Source organism: Colobus angolensis, unplaced genomic scaffold (genome assembly GCF_000951035.1).
Source record: "Colobus angolensis palliatus isolate OR3802 unplaced genomic scaffold, Cang.pa_1.0 Scaffold117, whole genome shotgun sequence".
In the NCBI taxonomy this organism is placed as follows: domain Eukaryota; kingdom Metazoa; phylum Chordata; class Mammalia; order Primates; family Cercopithecidae; genus Colobus; species Colobus angolensis.
Genome location: NW_012112808.1, coordinates 3,892,437 through 3,911,637, shown reverse-complemented (window position 1 = coordinate 3,911,637; position 19,201 = coordinate 3,892,437). Strand labels below are relative to the sequence as shown.

Below are 19,201 nucleotides of genomic sequence, written 5' to 3'. Positions count from 1 at the left end.
GAGAGCATTTACTTATGGTTGCACTGAATAGAAAGGCTTTGGTGATGGCTCAAAGTGAATTTCCCTAAAGTAAGAATTAGATAGAGAAAAGTAATCTTTTCTTTCTTTCTTTCTTTTTTTTTTTTAAGACAGAGTTTCGCTGTTGTTGCCCAGGCCAGAGGGCAACAGCGTGATCTTGGCTCACTGCAACCTCGGCCTCCCGGGTTCAAGCGATTCTCCTGCCTCAGGCTCCCGAGTAGCTGGGATTACAAGCATGTACCACCACACCTGGCTAATTTGGTGTTTTTAGTAGAGATGGGGCTTCTCCATGTTGGTCAGGCTGGTCTCGAACTCCCAACCTCAGGTGATCCACTCGCCTTGGCCTCCCAAAGGGTTGGGATTACAGGCATGAATCACCGCACCTGGCTGAGAAAAAGTATTCTTAAAGAAGATAATGTGGTAGGGGTCATTAAGTGAAATAAAACAATGGAAGATTTCTATTAACGAGAGAGGATTGATGTGAATTCAGGAAGGGAGAGAGTGAAAACAGCACGGATAATTTTTCTGGAGGGCTTTCCAGCCTTTAATTTGTTGACAGTGCTATCACATTTGAGAATCTGCCGAAAAAGAAAACTTCCCCAAGACAAGAACAAACAGACCAACAATGAAGCCTGCCTGGAGAGCCAACAAATCCCACAGCAAAGTCCTAGAAGGTAAGAGAGGAACCTCTGACAAGAAACTGACAGATGGTGTTGCTGTCCTGGCACTGACAACATTTCAGTTTTGGATAGTGAGAAAGAACCCCAAGCTCTTGGATGGAAATGCAACTTAGGAGCTGAGTTAGTTCAAGCGGGCTCCTGGTAATGCCTAGGCTTTGTCTCAATCAGGAAACTTGCTTTCACTTGGACAAAGACTAATTTATCATGCAACAGTTGTGGCCAGTCCCTGAACATGTGCAAACCCAAGGATTATGCACATATATAAAAGGGCGTTGCTGGATATCACTATTATATTGTAGCCCAACATTTGTTTTTCCTCTTCCCAAATCTCCCCAGTGTATTTGGGGGAATTACCTCCAATCCATCAGGTTCTGTGTTGGTGGGAGTGCAGTTCTAGGTGCCTGTCTGCCAGAGGCACTAGAATCTCCCTCTGCCTTAGGGGTGCCTCTGTGGGTGTCTCTCTCCCAGGATTTGAATCTTGAGAAAGTGAAGCAAGGAACAGGATCCCCTGGAGCCCATGTACCCTGGAGGTTCACTCACCAAGCTCTCCTAGTAAAAGATCCTCACTGTGTTCCTGCAGCCCAGCCCCGGAGCTTTCAAGACTGATCCTCCAACCACCCATTGATTGTGGGCCCCCGATATCTTCCTGACAACTTCTCTCTGGTTGAAGTGAAGCAGAATCAGTTTCTGCTGCTTGTCATCCAGAACTCTAATGGATACCAGATGAGAGAAGAACAGCAGGGTCCAGGTCAAGAGTGACAGCAGGAAGAGAAGAACGAAGAGACCACAGACGTGGCAGAAAACCCTTCCCCTCCTTACTGTGCTGCCTTGCAGAGGAACCTGTGAAAGGCTAGTTTCTCACCTCTTTACTCTGCACACTGACACGAGAAGGCCTGAAGCTCATTTTCCAGAGAAATTCTAGCCACACCAGAAAATCTATACATGTAGAAAATGAGTGTTAAGCGTGGCATTGGCTCTGGGAGTTCTTTGGAGATATTCCAACAAGGAACAGTCACGGTCACTGTGGCGAACTTAAAAAAAAAACTCCCTAAAGAGATAGTGAAATTATTAGAAAAATGGGATAGATGGGTGTTTTTATGATGGCAAAAATTTGGACCTAACTAATGCCCATCAAATGGAGATAAATTATTATTCAAAGGTACATATACATATACTTATGCACATGTATGTTTGTATACATATAAATATATGTGTGTATGTGTGTATATATGTGTGTGTCGTACCATCACATATGTACATATATATGCACACACACATATATATCCTCTTGGAAGCCATTGCCAAGATGGGATTAAATGTGCAAGTATTTTACGAGAGAAAAATACAAGAAACTGTGATGTAAGTCTGACCCCAAGTAAAGAACAGTGAACAAAGTTGGGTGAATTCATTCTTGATTCCCCTGTAATCTAAGGATGGTTTGGTAAAACTGTTGGGGATTAAATCTGAGGAGCCCTGTGTCTCCCAGAAAGGGGCCTGCCTGAGTGTCCCTGCTGCTCTCAGTCACTGCGGGGAGTGTGGCCTTGTTGGCCCAGGGACAGATTTCAGAGTGCAGCAGCTGGGGGCCTTGGTCAATTCTTTTCCCTGAAGTCAGAGATTTGTGCAGCGTATTCCCATAGCTGTGTGTGTGTGTGTGTGTGTGTGTGTGCATGTGTGTGCACACATGTGCGTATTCATTAACAGAATGTTTAAAATGTTGAAGTAAATGTATAGCCCTCCACTTGGAGAGCTATACATTTACATAGCCATCAGACACACCCATCTCACAATCTTCTTTTACTATGGAAGCAAGAGTGCCTCTTGCACTTGGGAAAGAAGGCATCTGACTTTGGCCATTGCCTCTTCCCATTTTGGTCCCACAACGAGAGGCCTTTATCTGCTCTACTCACTAAACGGAGGCCTTGGTTGACTTTCACTGAAGGATTGCCATTCTATTGGACTCCTTGTCATCAATAACTTCCTTGAGAGGATCTTCGGGGAGCAAGAGCAACTATCACATGGAAATTTGAAAACTCTCAGCAATATGTTGTTTCTTGGTAGCGTGAGAACAATAATACTCACATCAGATTTCACCTTTATAAATAACAGTGCAGGAATGGATATTACAGTCACTCCAAACTCATTTAGATCAAGTGCGCTTTAATGAAAAGACTGCTCAAATTCATTTCCATGAAATTAATTTTTAATTCCGTAAATTAGGTTTTAATGGAAACTAGTGATGCCTAGGAATACCGCACTCTCTGGGCACTGCCTCCTTACAACTCAGGAATTTAGGAGTCTTGAGACTGAAGGGGGCTTTCTGAGCCTGTCAGTCTGTCTGTAACTTCTTGTCCACAGTTACACTTTGAAAGAGACGAACACCTTTAACAATATATGCTTTCACTTGTTACACACAAACAACTGGAAAACTTTTTTTTCCCCACAATGATACCATGTAACCCTATTAATCATGTTTATTGTTCTGGGTTCTCATTCAATCTTAATTCATATTCATATTTAATTTTTAAAGAGTAGTAATCATACTATAGAACAAGTTGTGAATTCTTTTTTCACTGAGTATCCTACCATAAGAATTTAATATGCTGCTACTTAGCTATCATATTTTAATTGCTAATGGCTACCTAAATATTCCAGAGTCATATACCACAATTTATCCATTTCCCTCTTATTAGTCATTTACATTGTTTTCCATTATAAATAAAACTACCATGACCAGACAGATTAAGTTATAAACTATTTTGGAAGACCTCTGGGAAAGACTGCAGTGTTACAATTCTATGTATGATAAAGCCCTTAATGTCAGAGAAATATTTCCGAGTGTCTAAATTATATTTTCACATTATTACTAAAAGGTCACTGACTTATTCTCTCTTCCTCCCTCTCTGAATTTTATCCTTCCATACACTATACCTTTTATTACCATTTAGATGTGATACCAATAACATGCATACAACTTAATTGTTCCCCTTCTCAAAAAATAATGTATAGTTCACTTCTGTATTTAGTTTTAGAATGCTTCCTCAAATAGGGCCATTGGCCTACACGTTTGTACAGACAAAAAATATAAGAAAGAGAAGTCTTAGTTACTGGCTATCATTATTATTTCTATGAGAATATCTTTTTAAAAATTTTAGAAAATTTTTGTTGTAATTTCAACTTTATTTTAGATTCACAGGGTACATGCATATGTGGCATGATGCTCCAGTTTGGGGTATGAATGATCCCATCACCCAAGTAGTAAGCATAGTACCCAATAGGCAGTTTTTCAGTCCTTGGATTCCCTGCTCTTCCTCTTTTCTAGTAGTCCCCGTTGTCTACTGTTCCCATCTTTATGCCCATGTGTACCTAATGTTTAGTTCCCACTTATAAGAGAGGCCATCTGGTATTTGGCTTTCTGTTCAGGTGTTAATTTGCTTAGGATAATGGACTCCAACTGCATCCAAGTTGCTGGAAAGGACATGATTTTGTTCTTGTTTATGGTTGCGTAGTATTCCATGGTGTATATAAGGTATACCACACGTTCTTTATCCAGTCCACCTTTGGAGGGTACCTAGGTTGATTTCATGTCTTTGCAATTGTGAATAGTGTAGTAATGAATAGAAAAGTTTACATGTCTTTTTGGTAGAATGATTTATTTTTCTTTGGGTATATAGCCAGTAATAGTATTGCTGGATTGAATGATAATTTTGTTTTAGGTTCTTTGAGAAATCTCCAAAATGCTTTTCACAGTGCCTGAACTAATTTACATTATCACCAACAGCGTGTAAGTGTTCCCTTTTCTCCACAGCCTCACCAACATTTATTACTTTTTGGCTTTTTTTTTTTCTTTTCATTTTTTTTTTTTTGAGATGGAGTCTTGCTCTGTTACCAGGCTGGAGTGCAGTGGCATGACCTCGGCTTACTGCAACCTCTGCCTCCCGGGTTCAAGCGATTCTCCTGCCTTAGCCTCCTGAGTAGCTGGGACGACAGGCGTGCACCACCACGCCCAGCTAATATTTTTGTATTTTTATTAGAGATGGGATTTCACAATGTTGACCAGAACAGTCTCAATCTCCTGACCTCGTGATCCGCCAGCCTTGGCTTCCCAAGGTGCTGGGATTACAGGCATGAGACACCGCGCCCAGCCTATTTTTTGACTTTTTAAACATAGCAATTCTGACTGTTGTGAGATGGTACATCCTTGTGGTTTTGATTTGCATTTCTGTGATGATTAGTGATGCTGAGTATTTTTCACACGTTTTTTGGCCACTTGTGTGTCTTCTTTTGAGAAGTATCTGTTGATGTCCTTTGCCTATTTTAAAGTATGGTTTTTTTTGTTGTTGTTGATTTGTTTAAGTTTCTTATAGATTCTAGGTATTAGACTTTTGTCAGATGCATTATTTGCAAATATTTTCTCCCTTTCTCTAGGTTGCCTGTTTACTCTGTTGATAGTTTCTTTTGCTGTGTGGAAGCACTTTAGTTTAATTTGGTCCTGCTTGTCAATTCTTGTTCTGTTGTGATTGCTTTTGGAGTCTTCATTATGAAATCTTTACCAAGGCCTATGTCCAGAATGGTATTTCCTAGGTTTTCTTCTAGGGTTTTTATTGTTTGATGCCTTACTTTCAAATCTTCAATCTATATTGAGTTCATTCTTGTATATAGTGAAAGAAAGGGGTCCAGTTTTATTCTTCCACATATGGCTAGACAGTTATCCTAGCATCATTTATTGAATAAAAAGGCCTTTTCCCATTGCTTACTTTTGTTGACTTTCTTGAAGATCAGATGGTTGTAGGTGTGTGGCTTTATTTCTGAGTTCTCTTTTCTGTTCCATTGTTTTATGTGTCTGTTTTTGTACTACTACCATGCTGTTTTGATTACTGTAGGCTTATAATATAGTATGACATTGGGTAATGCAATGCCTCCAGCTTTGCTTTTTTTGCTTAGGATTGCTTTGGCTATTCGGGCTTTTTTGGTTTCATAGAATTTTAGAATAGTTTCTTCTAATTCTGTGAAAAATGACATTGGTAGTTTGATAGGAAGTGTTGAATCTATGATTGCTTTGGGAAGTACGGCCATTTTAATGATACTGATTCTTCCAATCCATGAGCATAGACTGCTTTCCCACTTGTTTGTGTCTTCTATGACTTTTTTCAGCAGTGTTTTATAGTTCTCCTTGTAGAGATCTTTTACCTCTTTGGTTAGAGGTATTCCTAGGTATTTTATTCTTCTTATAGCTATTATACATGGATTGTGTTGATTTGGCTCTCAGCTTGAATGTTATTGGTGTGTAGAAATGCTATTGATATTTGCAGATTGATTTTGTAAATTAAATGCTATTGAAGTTTTTTTTTTTTAAATTAGTTCTAGGAGCCTTTTGGTTGAGTCTTTAGGGTTTTCTAGGTATAGAATCATATCATAAATGAAAAGATATAATTTGACTTCTTCTTTTCCTACCTGAATGCCTTTTATTTCTTTCTCTTGCCTGATTCCTGTGGCTGGGACTTCCAGTACTATGTTGGATAGGAGTGGTGAGAGTAGGCATCTTTGTCTTGTTCCTGTCCTTAAGGGGAATCTTTCCAGCTTTTGCCCATTCAGTATGATGCTGACTATGGGTTTGTCATAGCTGGCTCTTGTTACTATTTTAAGGTATGTTCCTTCAATGCCAAGTTTGTTGAGGGTTTTTGTCTTGAAGGCATGATGGATTTTATTAAAAGCTTTTTCTACATTTATTGAGATGATAATATGGTTTTTGTTTTTCATTCTGTTTATGTAATGATCACATATATTGATTTGCATATGCTGAATTAACTGCATCCTAGGAATAAAGCCTACTTAATTGTGGTGAATTGACTTTGATGTGCTGCAGGATTTGGTTTGCTGGTATTTTGTTGAGAATTTTTACATCTATGTTCATCAGGGATATTGGACTGTAGTTTTCATTTTTCATTGCGTCTTCACCAGATTTTGGTATCATGGTGATGCTGGCTTTGTAGAATAAGTTAGAGAGGAGTCTCCTTGATTTTTTGGGATAGTTTTAGTAGAATTGGTACTAGGTAATATTTTATTTAAAATGAACAGATGGCTATTTCACAATTCTAGTTCAACTTTTGAACCTTAATTTGACATTTTTGCACAAATGTTACCCAAGCAACTCTACTCATCCCTTACCCGCCTCTAGTCTCTCTATGATGTGCCAGGTATGATCGTGCTAGGGTGAAGCAGAAAACATCCCTGTGCATTTGCATGTTATTCTACCCTTAACAAGGTACTTTTACTACATTTAGTCTTTTTTTCTTTTCTTTTGCTTTTGAGATGAAGTCTTGCTCTGTCACGCAGGCTGTAGTGCAGTGGCACCATCTTGGCTCACTGCAGCCTCCTACTCTCAGGTTCAAGCGATTCTCCTGCCTCAGCCTCTCGAGTAGCTGGGACTACAAGCATGCGCCACTATGCCTGGCTAATTTTTATTTTAAACGAGATGGAGTTTCACCATGTTGGCCAGGCTGAAACCCTGGAATTTGAGGCCAGGTCTCAAATTCCTGACCTCAGGTGATCCACCCGCCTCAGCCTCCCAATGTGCTGGGATTACAGGCGTGAGCCACCATGCGTGACCTTAATCTTCCCAACAAAACTGTGGGGTAGGTATTGCTACAGTTGAGGAAAAGAAGGTTTGGAAGCCATTGTCCAACAGTTAAAACATGGCAGAGTCATCAGGTTGATGGATTCTCAATGCTATGAACTTTCGACTAAGCCACATTGCCTCACCCTATGGGCACATGACATAGTCAACCTTCCAGGATCTGGGACAACTTAACCGTGCGTATAACTCTCTGAGGACCTGGGCCATGATCACTTCCCTGCTGGGCTGATAATTAAACAGCTGTTCATTAGCATTGACTGTGCTGGGGAGGGAGGGGCCAGGAGGAAGGGGAGCAAAGGGGAGACCTTCCTCCAAAGAGGGTGAGGGACGTCTTTGCTTGAAGTGAGAGCAGGAAAAGGAGCATAAAACACGAAACCAACATGTTGCTGAAAATACTGGTTTATTAATCTATGACGTCCTTGATTGTGTGAAAGTATTTCCTGTGTCACTGAGAATTTTTTTATTTAGCACTGTGATGGGCTGGATTGTGCTGTCCTGAAAGATATATTAAGGTGCCAACCTCCAGTACCTCAGAATGTGACCTTATTTGGAAATAGGGTTACTGCAGGTATAATTAGTTAAGATGAGGTCATACTAGATTAGTATGGGTTCTCAATCCAGTACAGCTGGTGTCATTATACTATGAGGGCCTAGAAACAAGGAGAATGCCACGTGAAGACATACAGACACACAGGGTGAAGGCATGTGGAGTTAGAGGAGGCAGAGACTGGAGTTAACGTCACTACAAGCCAACAAGATGTCCTTGCGAAGCAGAGGTCCCCAGCCTTGAGTGCACAGTGCAACCACCTGGGAAAGTGGCAAAAGCCCTATGCTCAGGCCAACCACCAGAGCAGGGAACTGAGAATTGCTAGGGATGAGCCCTAGCCTCAGCGGTGTTTAAAACTTTCCAGGTAATTCCAATGAGCAGCCAGCATAGTGAGCCAGTGTGCTGGGGGAAGAATTAAAAATGTAGCGAAAGTACCCAAAGAGCATGAATCTTTGTTATTTGTTAAAAACCTCTTAATTTGCATGGTAACGTACTTTGTCTTTATTATAGGCAGAAGATTCTTTTTTTTTTCTCCTGACAGGTTAAAACACTTTAGCTTTAACACTCATGGATGGGCTTGAGGACACATCCACATGGGACACAGGATTAGGGCTGAAGGTAGAGGTTCCCTCTGGGCCCTGGCCTGGTCATCCTTGTCATTGTTATCTTCCTGGGGAGGGTAGAGGATCTGAGGCATTTCTGGGGTGTCCTCACAGAGCTGGGCACCAGACAGAGACAGGGTAAGTTCTTCCTCCCACAAGGTGTTAGAGGAAGGTCTGAGGACTTTCGTTTCAAGCTTTGGGAAGTGGTAAGAATGGAAATGGATTGGGTTGTGTATCCTTCATCTCACAAAAAGGGGAGCATAGTTTGACTTCTTTGTAGGCTCACAGCTGCCGTCTGTGTAATATTGTGAAGGAGGCAGCGTAGGATTGTGGATGAGAGCTTGGTCTTGGTGACAGGCAGACATGAGTTACAGGCCCTGCTGTACCTGTTGTTCTCTGGCTGTGGGATCTCCAGCAAGCTGTGGAGCCCATTTAAGGCTCAGTTTGCTCACCTGTAAAATAAGGATAAGCCCTAGTGATGGCTGACATTTACTGAGGGCTGACTGTTGCGCTGGGCAGTGCCCTGAGTACTCATGTACCTTATCTCAGTTATTTTCCCCGACAACCACATAAGAGGTTAGGAATGAAGGCATGAAGACACCAAGTGGCTGGTTAAGGGTCCTACAGTTAGCCAAGGTGGAGCCACGGGTCATGCCTGTTGTGGGCTGGACTCTGTTCCCTCTAAGTTCAAATGTTGAAGTCCTTACCCCCAGTACCTCAGAATAGGATTATACTTGAAGGTAGTGTCTTTAAAGAGGTCACTAAGTAAAGTCATTAGGGTGGGGTCTCATCCAATATAACTAGGGTCATCATATTCAGGCACTGTTACCAACAGAGGGAATGGTGTGAGGACACAGGGAAAAGACGGCCATCTATAAGCCAAGGAAAGAGCCCGGAACAGGGCCTTCCCTCATGGCCCTGATGAAACCAACCCTGATGACACCTTCATCTCAGACTTTTACTTCCATACATTTCTGTTCTTTAAGCCACCCTGGCTGTGGCCCCCCCATATGACAGCCCTTGCAAACTGACATGACACTCAAGCAGTCTAGCTCTGTACTTCTCTACCGTACTGTGCTGCTCCTCTGCTCCCACGTGTACTTTGGTTGTGGTGAGGACCGAAAGTGTTGGTGCATGTAAGCACCTGGCCCGCAGTATGAACTCGAGAAACGCCAGCAATTACTTCTATAATTTTTGCTAATGTTTTTGTAATGTAGAAAGGCAGTGGGGTAGTGACTTCTCTTGTTCCAAAACATCTCAAGCTAGGCTCATCTCGCTCCAAAGTGGCCCAGATGATTTTCTTGCTCTTAGCTAACTCAGGACAAAGCAAATCAAATGTGGGAAGAGAAGCCAGCTGGAGTCCATTCCTAAGCGTGTCCTAAATGCAACACAAGTCCTTATCTGCACAAGGGGCACGTCTCCACATCTTTTTGTTAGACTTACTTTCTTCTTCCTTTTTCTTCTTTCTTTCTTGCTTTCTTTTTCTTTCATCTTTCTTGTCTTTCTGTCGTTCAGCTGTTTTAGGTTCACAGTAAATTGAGAGGAAGGCACAGAGAGTTCCACATATGCTCTGTTTCCTCACATGCACGGCCTTCCCATTATTATCAACATCCCTCCTGGAGCACAGTGGGCATTTGTTACACGTGCTGAACCGACCCTGACACATCGTCATCACCCATGGTTCATGGTTTACATGAGGGTTCACTGTTGGGGCTCTAGCTTTTCTGCCTTTGCAACATGGTGTGCTATCTCAGTGTTTGAATTGATGAGCTGGACACAGCTCATCAAGCAAGGAACCCCCAAAAGCCATTGCTGGAAATGACGTGGGAGATTATGGAAGAAAAAGGCCACTCCAAGGCTCAGATGTTCTAGTTCATCTGCTTTGCCACCAACTGCTGGCTTTGGTTGTTGAGATCCAAACAGGGATCTGGAGAGGAGAGAGGTCTGCAGAGGGAAGACTTGACCCATGGCAGTCAGATGCCAGGAGGGAGGGAGCAGGCAGCAGACAGGGAGTCTGCCAGCTTAATTGCCTCCTTGAGCAGGAGGTATGACTTTTTGGAAAGCCCAATTACAGGCAAATTACACAGCTTAAGTTTTCAAAGAATACCGAGTTAAGCCACAATCATGGCTGAATGCACAGTATTGATTGCCCTCATTTACAGAGGTTGGCCCATCTTGCAAGAATCAAGGTGATCAATTGAGGAGGGAGGATATGGCTGCATGCCTCTGACCACAGTTCCAGTCATTGAGTTTTAGTGACAAGATATTAACAAAGTGCTATCTATCATCTAAAGCTCTGGATACAAGGTATACCATGAGATAAATCAATTTAATTAGGGAGGGATCGAAGATGTTTCTCGTGGAGCGAGGTGCCAAGGCAGCCAACGAGAACCCTGAGAAAGTGAAATCTCAGCTTCTACATTGGCTGGAACATGTGCATTGCAGCCAGGGCTGTGCTTGTTCCCAGTGTGGTGGGGGAATGTTAGGAGATGGATTTAGGAAATTATATTAAGGAAAAGGATTTTAAAAGATGGAGGCTCTATGCTGGATGTTAAGGCAGGGATGGTTAGACTGAGGTGTGCTTGAGAGGACAATTTTCCAGTGAAGCTAGAAAGTCCCTAAATGCTGTTCTTGGCCAAAATGACGTGTTCCTCTCAATGAGTGTCTCCTGAGATGTGAGTGCAGTAAAGAAGTAAAGCTAGCTAAGTCTCTTTAATACATGAATAGCTTTGACCATGCACATTGTAGCACCCCAGAGAACCTGCCTGGGCCAGGTGAATGGTTCTGTTTCCCATTGCAGGTGGTCTAAAGGGCCTCAGTCTAACAAGGAGAGCTCCTGGGAGGACAAATGGGAGGAGGAACAAATGGGTAGGCGGACGAGAAGAAGTCTCTGTCACTCTCCACTCAAGCTGTGACCAGTCAGTGTCCCCACATCTGACCAGTGCACTCAGCACTATACCTCCCTGGAAAGGTGCTTGGGGGTGAGAGGTAAAGGGGAGCCAACAGGACCCACAGAGAAGGTGCTCACGGCACCTGGCTGGGAATGAATGGCTCCAGCACCACCCAGGAATACAGGTTCCAAAAGCTTTGTTTTTGCAAAGCCTCCTTCATTTTGTTGATTCATGATCCAGTTCTGCTAGTGAACCAGAAGGAGGATGCCGGGTGGGGACGTGTCTGGATTGCCTAGTTCCCATTCTGTGCTGGAGGGAGGCCTCATTAATGTGCTTCTTGAAGGCACAGGTGGATCTGACTGAAGCTGTTCTGCAGTTTCATTCAATTATGCTATATATGGCCAGCAAGCTTCAATGGAAAGAGCTAATACCATCAAGGTCACATGTCTTGGTCCTGTGGGTCAGTTACCTTGACTCTGTTTCCATGGCCACAGGCTAATGATGGTACCCCAGCCCCAGCTGCTGCCTTACAAGTGTGTGTGATGAAAACAGGAGAAGTAGGTGGGTGGGTGGAGAGTATTGTGGATTTGATCCAAAGTCATGGATCCAAAGTCTATGAATGCCAAAGACTATGCCCCAAACAGCATGGTTCAGTGAACGAGCACTGAATTTCAAGTAAGAAAGAACAGGGTTTGGGTTCTGAAGTGGTTTGCTTCTGATTTGTGCATGTTCTGAGGTAGGTCCTCAGATTCTCCAGGTTGTGCTTTCTTCATCCAGACCATGGATTTGGCAAGTCTAGTCTGCTGACTGCTTTTGTAAATAAACTTTATTGGAACATAGCTATGCCCATTTGTTTGTACACTGCCTATGGCTGCTTTTGCACTGCAGCCATAGAGTTGAGTTATTGCAACAGAGACCATATGGCTTCAAAGCCTGAAATATTTGCTCTCTGACCCTTTACAGAAAGCTTGTTGCTTTCTGGTGTATAGCATGGGGATGATGGAATTCTTGACCTCACAGGCTTACTGGTGAGGATGACATGAAATAAACTTTTCTTGTTGAGAATAATGAAACATACTATAAATGTCACTGGCTATAATTATAATGGTCAATATATTCATGAAATCATTTCATCGTCAGGGTGGAAGCAGGGGCAGCATTTGGGTAGTGGTACAAATCATGTGATTTGAGGGGCACAAAGAAAGCCTCCAATGACCCAAATCACCTCCCCTGAGCACAGGCACACTGACTGCACTCCTGCCATGAAGGGTTAAGCTTTAATTCTGAGCATGCATTATCCAGGCTGATTATGTCTGTATTTGAAAAGATTTGGAAAACAAGTCCTCTGGAAAGGGTAGCACATCCAGGTGTTATCGCTTACCCACACTTGTGCATTAACTCATTAATTAGGCAGCTTTTTGCAAAGATGTTGGTTGAGATTGGTTTGAGGAAGGAACAGCAGTTTATGGAAAAGGTAATTTTGAAAGCCTTGGGCAGTTTCCTGCAAGTCAGGGAGAAATACTACTGAAATCAACAGCAAAGGATCCAGGGCTTAAGTTGGGCACCATCACGAGAAGAAGGACTAAGACAAAGGAAGTGAGAAGGCACCGGGAAAACAGCCTTCCAAAGTTATTTGTTTTTCTAGGCACATTTTTTATGCTTGGCATGTCTTTGGCATGGAGGGATACACCCACCAGTTATTTGCTATAACAAAGGTTGCAGTATTGTTTCTTGTAAGTTTTCAGTGGGGAACAAACAAACGAGCTGTCTGCTACAGAATACAAATGAATTCTTGAAAATTCCTGATTTCCTTAAACCTTCTTCAGAGTGTGTTAGTTTAATTTTTGGATGAAGACAACGAACTAAAGAGTTAAAAAGAGAGAAGATTCATTCCCTCAGTTCTTTCTTCTTCAAGACATCTGTTTTTAATCTTCCTCAAAGGTTAGCCCCTTAGTCAATAGCGATGCCTTGTCAATTATTTCCTCTTATTCATATTTCATTCCTTGCCAATGGAACAGTTCCAGGGTTGACGGTAGAAAAAAAATGTGTGTTGAAATTGCAATTGGCATATGTCTGAAATATTTGGGGGCTGGTGTCTGTGCCTCCCCAGCACCAGGCAGCTGGAGAGTAATTCATATGTCAAGCCAAGCAGCCCACAAATGACAAAACACCAACAAGGAATAAAGGTCAGAGCGATTGATTCTTAACACACTTCTACTTACGCATGGAGCACCCGATGACAGGGCGTTAATGAGCCCCAGCATGGTGATGCGGAACAAATGAAAAAAGTAATGAATCGACTTTGCAATAGTGCTCCTGGAAGGTACAGAACAATTCATGCTCTTAGATTAGCCCTTTGAGAAATACCAGGAGAAAGTGGCTTTTCATCCTGTGGTGGACAGTTTTCTGTGGCTGCTGTAACAGATGGCCACAAACTTAGTGGCTTAAAACAACACAAATTCATTCTGTTACAGTTCTAGAGATCAGAGTTCTAAAATCAGGGTGTCAGTAGGGCTGTGCTCATTCTAGAGGCTCTTTGGTTGGGGGGGGGGAGGATTCTTTTTTTGCCTTTTCCAGCTTCTGGAGGCTTCCTCATTCCTTGGGTCATGATCCCATTTCTCCATCATCAACAGCAGCAACAGTGGGTGAAATATTTATTGTGTGATATCACCTTGACTTTCTCTTCTGCCTTCCTGTTGTAAGGATACTTGTGATTACATTGGGGCCATTTAGATAATCCAGGATAATCTCCCTGTCTTAAAGCCAGCTTATTAGTAACTTTAATTTCGTCTACAACCTTAACCCCACCTTGCCATGTGGCATAACATATTCATAAGTTCTAGGGCTTAGAATGTGGACATCTTTAGGAAGGTCATTATTCTGCCTCCCACATGCAGAAAGAGAGCTAACATTCATGCTGGAGAAGTGAGGCTGATTGCTGACAAATTCTACTGAAGATATCTGTGCAGGGATGAGGGAGCCCTGTTTCATGGCTGGCAGATAGTGAAAACAGAGGCCACCCTCAGGAGGACAGCTACATGTGGGTTATACTATTTTCTTAGACGAGTCAAATTGAAGCTGCTAAAACCATCTAATTCCATTCATTTCCACAAACATTTAAGATGGGCTTATTAACTCTCAGATGTTGTGGTGGCCACTAGGAATTTGTAAATAAATGAATCTGTCTCCCAAATGTAGTTGGTGTGAGTTGTATGAAGTTCAGCTACAGATGCAACAAGTAATTCTTCTTATGCAATACAGAGAGTGCTGAATAAAGTGATAGTGAGAGTCAGTCTCTGGAGAAGGACTGTGTAGGCTCATATACTGAATCCACCACTTGCTAGTTGTTTGGCCTTAGTCAAGTTTTTTCAGCTTTCTGTACATTTGTTTTCTCACCTGTAAAATCGGGATAATTACAGCAGGAACCTCACTGTGCTGTGATAAAAAAATAAACGTTGGCTAGGTGCATGGCTTATGACTGTAGTCCCAGCACCTTGGGAGGCTGAGGTGGAAGGATCCCTTTAAGCCAGGAGTTCAAGACCAGCCTGGGCAATATAGCAAGGCCCTGTCTCTACCAAAACAAAAAACAAAAAACAAGCAAACAAAAAAATTAGCCTGGTGTGGTGGTGCGCACCTGTAGTCCCAGCTGCTCGAGAAGCTGAGGTGGGGCTTCAGCTAGAAGCCCAGGAGGTCAAGGCTGCAGTGAGCCATGATCATGCCACTGTACTCCAATCTGAGCAACAGAGCACGACCCTATCTCAAAAGAAATAGGCTAGGCCTGGGGGCTCACGCCTGTAATCCCAGCACTTTGGAAGACTGAGGCAGGTGAAGCGCTTGAGTCCAGGAGTTGAGACCAGCGTGGGCAACATGGTGAAACCCCGTCTCTGCAAAAAATACACAAATTATCCAGGCATGTTGGCGCATGCCTGTAGTCCCAGCTACCGAGGAGGCTGAGGTAGTTGGATCACTTGACCTCAGGGAGGTGGATGGTGCAGTGAGCGGAGATTGCACCACTGCACTCCAGTCTGGGTGACAGAGCAGGACTCTGTCACAAACAAACAAACAAACAAACAAACAAACAAACAAACAAGAACTTTATACATTGTTTAACACTAAATGCATTCTAAATAAGTAAGCATGGAATAATAACACTATCGCAACAATGTCTCTTGAAATGTGTGGGAAGAACTTCTGAATGATGCTAATTTTGTTGTATGTGTGTGTATGTATAATTTGCTGGTGCTGGGTGTGACACACACCTTATCACTCAAGAACAATTATAGTATACAGTCCACTCCTTTAACTGTCTACTCCAATTCTCCTTCTTGTAAAATGGGACTGGATAGTGCTTTATACAAACAAATCAAAGAAAATCAATTATCCCTCTGGCCAGGCTAACCTTACACTTTTGGGAACACATGGTTCTCACTGAACAGCAGCTGAAGCAGGCTGAACAGGATTGGAAAGATGCAAAAATACATATTGCACACGTGAGTATTGAGAGGTGGCCCTGGAGCATGTTCATGGAACACTGCGAAAAAACAGTTGTGGAGATAGATTTTTCTGTACACAAGTCTGACTTTTGAGAGCACATGTGGTTATTCTGCTCTTGTGTCTGTTCCTCTTAAAAACAGTTTTCTGCCAGAATCATTTGTCTGAAAGAGGCTTCTGGATACTAACTCCTTTCCTAGTGCTCTTGAGTTTCTCACTGAAGTACTCAAGACACGCCATGAAAAGCAGAACTCATAGTCTATCTGCGGCTAGAATTCAAAAGAATTGCTGCTAAGTAGCATAGCTATTCAGTGCAGCTGAACAGATAAACACATTTGATGGTCCATCTCTGTAGGATTCCTGAAAACAAGAGAATTTTTCAGCAAGAGCCCTTCTTTGAAAGGGTAAACATAAAATAATATGTATCAATAAAGAAAAAACATATACATTTCCAAAATACACAATTTATGGAAGGGAGGTAGATACTGGTGGCGGCCTGCTTCCCTTTAGGAGCTCTAAATCACAGCATTTAATTGTGGGAATGGAAACATAAGAACCCTGGTGGACTGCCAGTTATTAATCACTTCATTTGTTCAGTGTCAGAGAAATATGCAATAAAGGTAGGAAGAAATTCAATTTAAACCCTGCAATCTTTTATTTATTTATATTTGAGACAGTCTTGCTCTGTCTCCCAGGCTGGAGTGCAATGGTGCGGTCTTGGCTTACTGCAACCTATGCCTCCTGGGTTCAAGTGATTCTGCTGCTTCAGCCTCCCAAGTAGCTGGGATTACAGGCATGTACCACCGTACCCAGCTAATTTTTGTATTTTTAATAGAGACATGTTGGCCAGGCTGTTCTCGAACTGCTGGCCTCAAGTGATCCACCTGTCTCAGCCTCCCAAAGTGCTGAGATTACAGGTGTGAGCCACTGCACCTGGCCAATCCTTTAAATATTGGGAATTTGGCAAAGAACTGTGCTCTTCCAATGCTATATCTCAGGAGGTGCCTTAGTTAATGGACAGACCAGGGACAACCCAGCGGTGAGTCCGGTGGTGAATTCTGAGTTTGGGTAAAGCTTATCTCATTCAAAAATAAGTAAGCCAGAAAAAAGAAACCCACGTAGGAGAGTTGGAATGAAAAATGCTGGGAACAGGAGATGGGAACATCCTGCTGAAGATTCAGGGAAAAGCACTGCACTGCAAAATAACTAAGCATAAGAACCAGAAGAAATTTCCTTGGTGTATTAATTAGGATGGACATCAAGATTTTGATGAAATGGCCCAAATCCGTAAGATGGAGAGGGAAAAAACACATCAAGATAAGCGGTAAAACTGAAGAATTTTACCTTTTTAAACAAAAGATACAAAAGGTCAAAAGGAACAAAAGGCAAATTGAAGAATCATAGAGACAAGAAGGGGATGCCAAGCACAAAAGCCAAATTAAATCTGGTTTGAAAGCAGCAAAGAGCAGAATTCACAATGCAGAAATGGACTGGTAATGACAAAGGTGAATTTTAGCAGTTCTACCAGAAAGAGATAAAAGTGCTGAAAGGGAAAATTTTAGGTGTGTAGGACATGGAACAGAGAAACAGAGATTAAACAATAAAGTTATCATTAGTGTAGGGGATGGGAATACTTCTGAATGCTTTCTCAACAGCAAATGCTACTGCTATCAAATGGGAATGATCTCAAGTCAGATATCTTTTCATGGGGACCTGTGTGACTCTTCCTCCATGCTGCCTTTGTGTTGACTCTAGAAGCTTCAATATCTCCTTACTGAGGAGCCTCAGGAGGTGGAAGTAAAGGGTGGGTTTTCTTGTCCCATTTGTTCTTAATGGTGCCAGCATTTGGGGAAGACCCCATGCTTAGGAATTTATAGCCAGAGAGTTATAAACTCAGGCCTGAGAGGTGGAATGTGTCACATAACAGGGTGGGTTGCATGGACGTTATAAAAGGCAAATGTTGAGCCTTAGGTCCTAAAACCCCGAGGTCAAAGCATTAACTCGTGACATGTCCATTGCTAGTGTTCACTGAAACCTACCGTAAACTGATCCCATAGTCTATGCATAGTTAGGAGGCCACTCTAATCTTTCCATTGCTGGTCCTTAGACTGAGGGCAGCGATGACAGGGGAGATGGGCAGTAGAAGGGCACAGTTTGAATTCAAAGCTCCAGATTTATCAGTGTGTACCAGTTCCTCAGCTTGGGAATGTTCCTAACAATATTCCTGGAAAACAAACAAACAAATAAACGGAACCACTGGAAAAGCCACAAAGCAAAACACTTCAGTGTAGAGACTGAAAGGCTCACTTCACTCTAGGCAAGATTAATAACATGAGATCTGTATTTAGCCATATTCCAGGGAATATTTAAATTTCAGTGATAGAGACAAAATTCCAGAAGCCCTCAAGGAGAAACAACAACAACAACAACAAAAAACCCAAAACATTTTAACTGTAAAGGAATAAAAAAATCAAACTGGGCTGGGTCTGCAATGCTAAATGGCAGAAGCCAATGAGGAAATGTCAGAGGATCATGAGCTCAATGTTTGTGTTCCAGCTACTGTTGCTGCAAAACAAAGAAACCCAGGACATGGTGGCTCACAGCATCTTGTGAACAAGCCTACCATGGTTCGCTGATGGAGTTCACTGATTTCTGGTCACTTGTCACCTCCACTTCAAAACATGTCAGGTCATACTGTGGTCAAAAAGCAAATGAAAGTCACCAGGTTGCTCATGCCTTGTCAGCATTTTAAAAAGCTGCATTGTGTCTCTTTTCACAATGTGAAATTTGATCACTTTTATGCAACTGTTCTACGGGGTCTGAAAAGTGCTGTGTATCCCTAAGAAGCTTTCTAGGGGAGGGTCTTGTTATAGTAATTGTTGAATAAATCTCCCTAAAAATGTGTGCTGTTCTTAATGAAAACTAGATGGCATGCCTTGATGAGGCCAGCAAAATTACTTCAAAAGCAAGATGCTATGTGAAGATTCCTATATCTTTTCTAAGACTTCTATCTTGAATTTTACGGAGGGTTGATATGCTGGAAGTTCTGCTATCAATTTGGACTCACCTATCTCACTAGTATGTTGAGATTGTCTTCCCTTTGAATTGCCAGTGTCTCCTAATCACTCCAGGAATAACATGTATTTGTTTGCCTTCCCAATAGCACTCAGAGCTCTAGGAAGGTCCCAGCCCCATCTCATCTCTTCGCACCATCCCTCCTCCTGGGAATGAGCCCTCTCTCATCTATTTCTGAGTTCCCGGAAGTGCCAGGTGCAAAGTAGGAACTCACTGAGTATTTATTTAATTTTTTAAAAATGAGAGATATGTCAAAGAAAAAG

At 42.3% G+C, this 19,201-nt stretch overlaps 1 protein-coding gene across 3 annotated transcripts in view; it reads right to left on the bottom strand.

The window, feature by feature from the left end:
- The window catches only part of PCSK2 (proprotein convertase subtilisin/kexin type 2), a 255,468-nt gene that overhangs the window by 124,864 nt on the left and 111,403 nt on the right, over window positions 1-19,201 (bottom strand). The gene's annotated exons all lie outside the window — the stretch shown is intronic.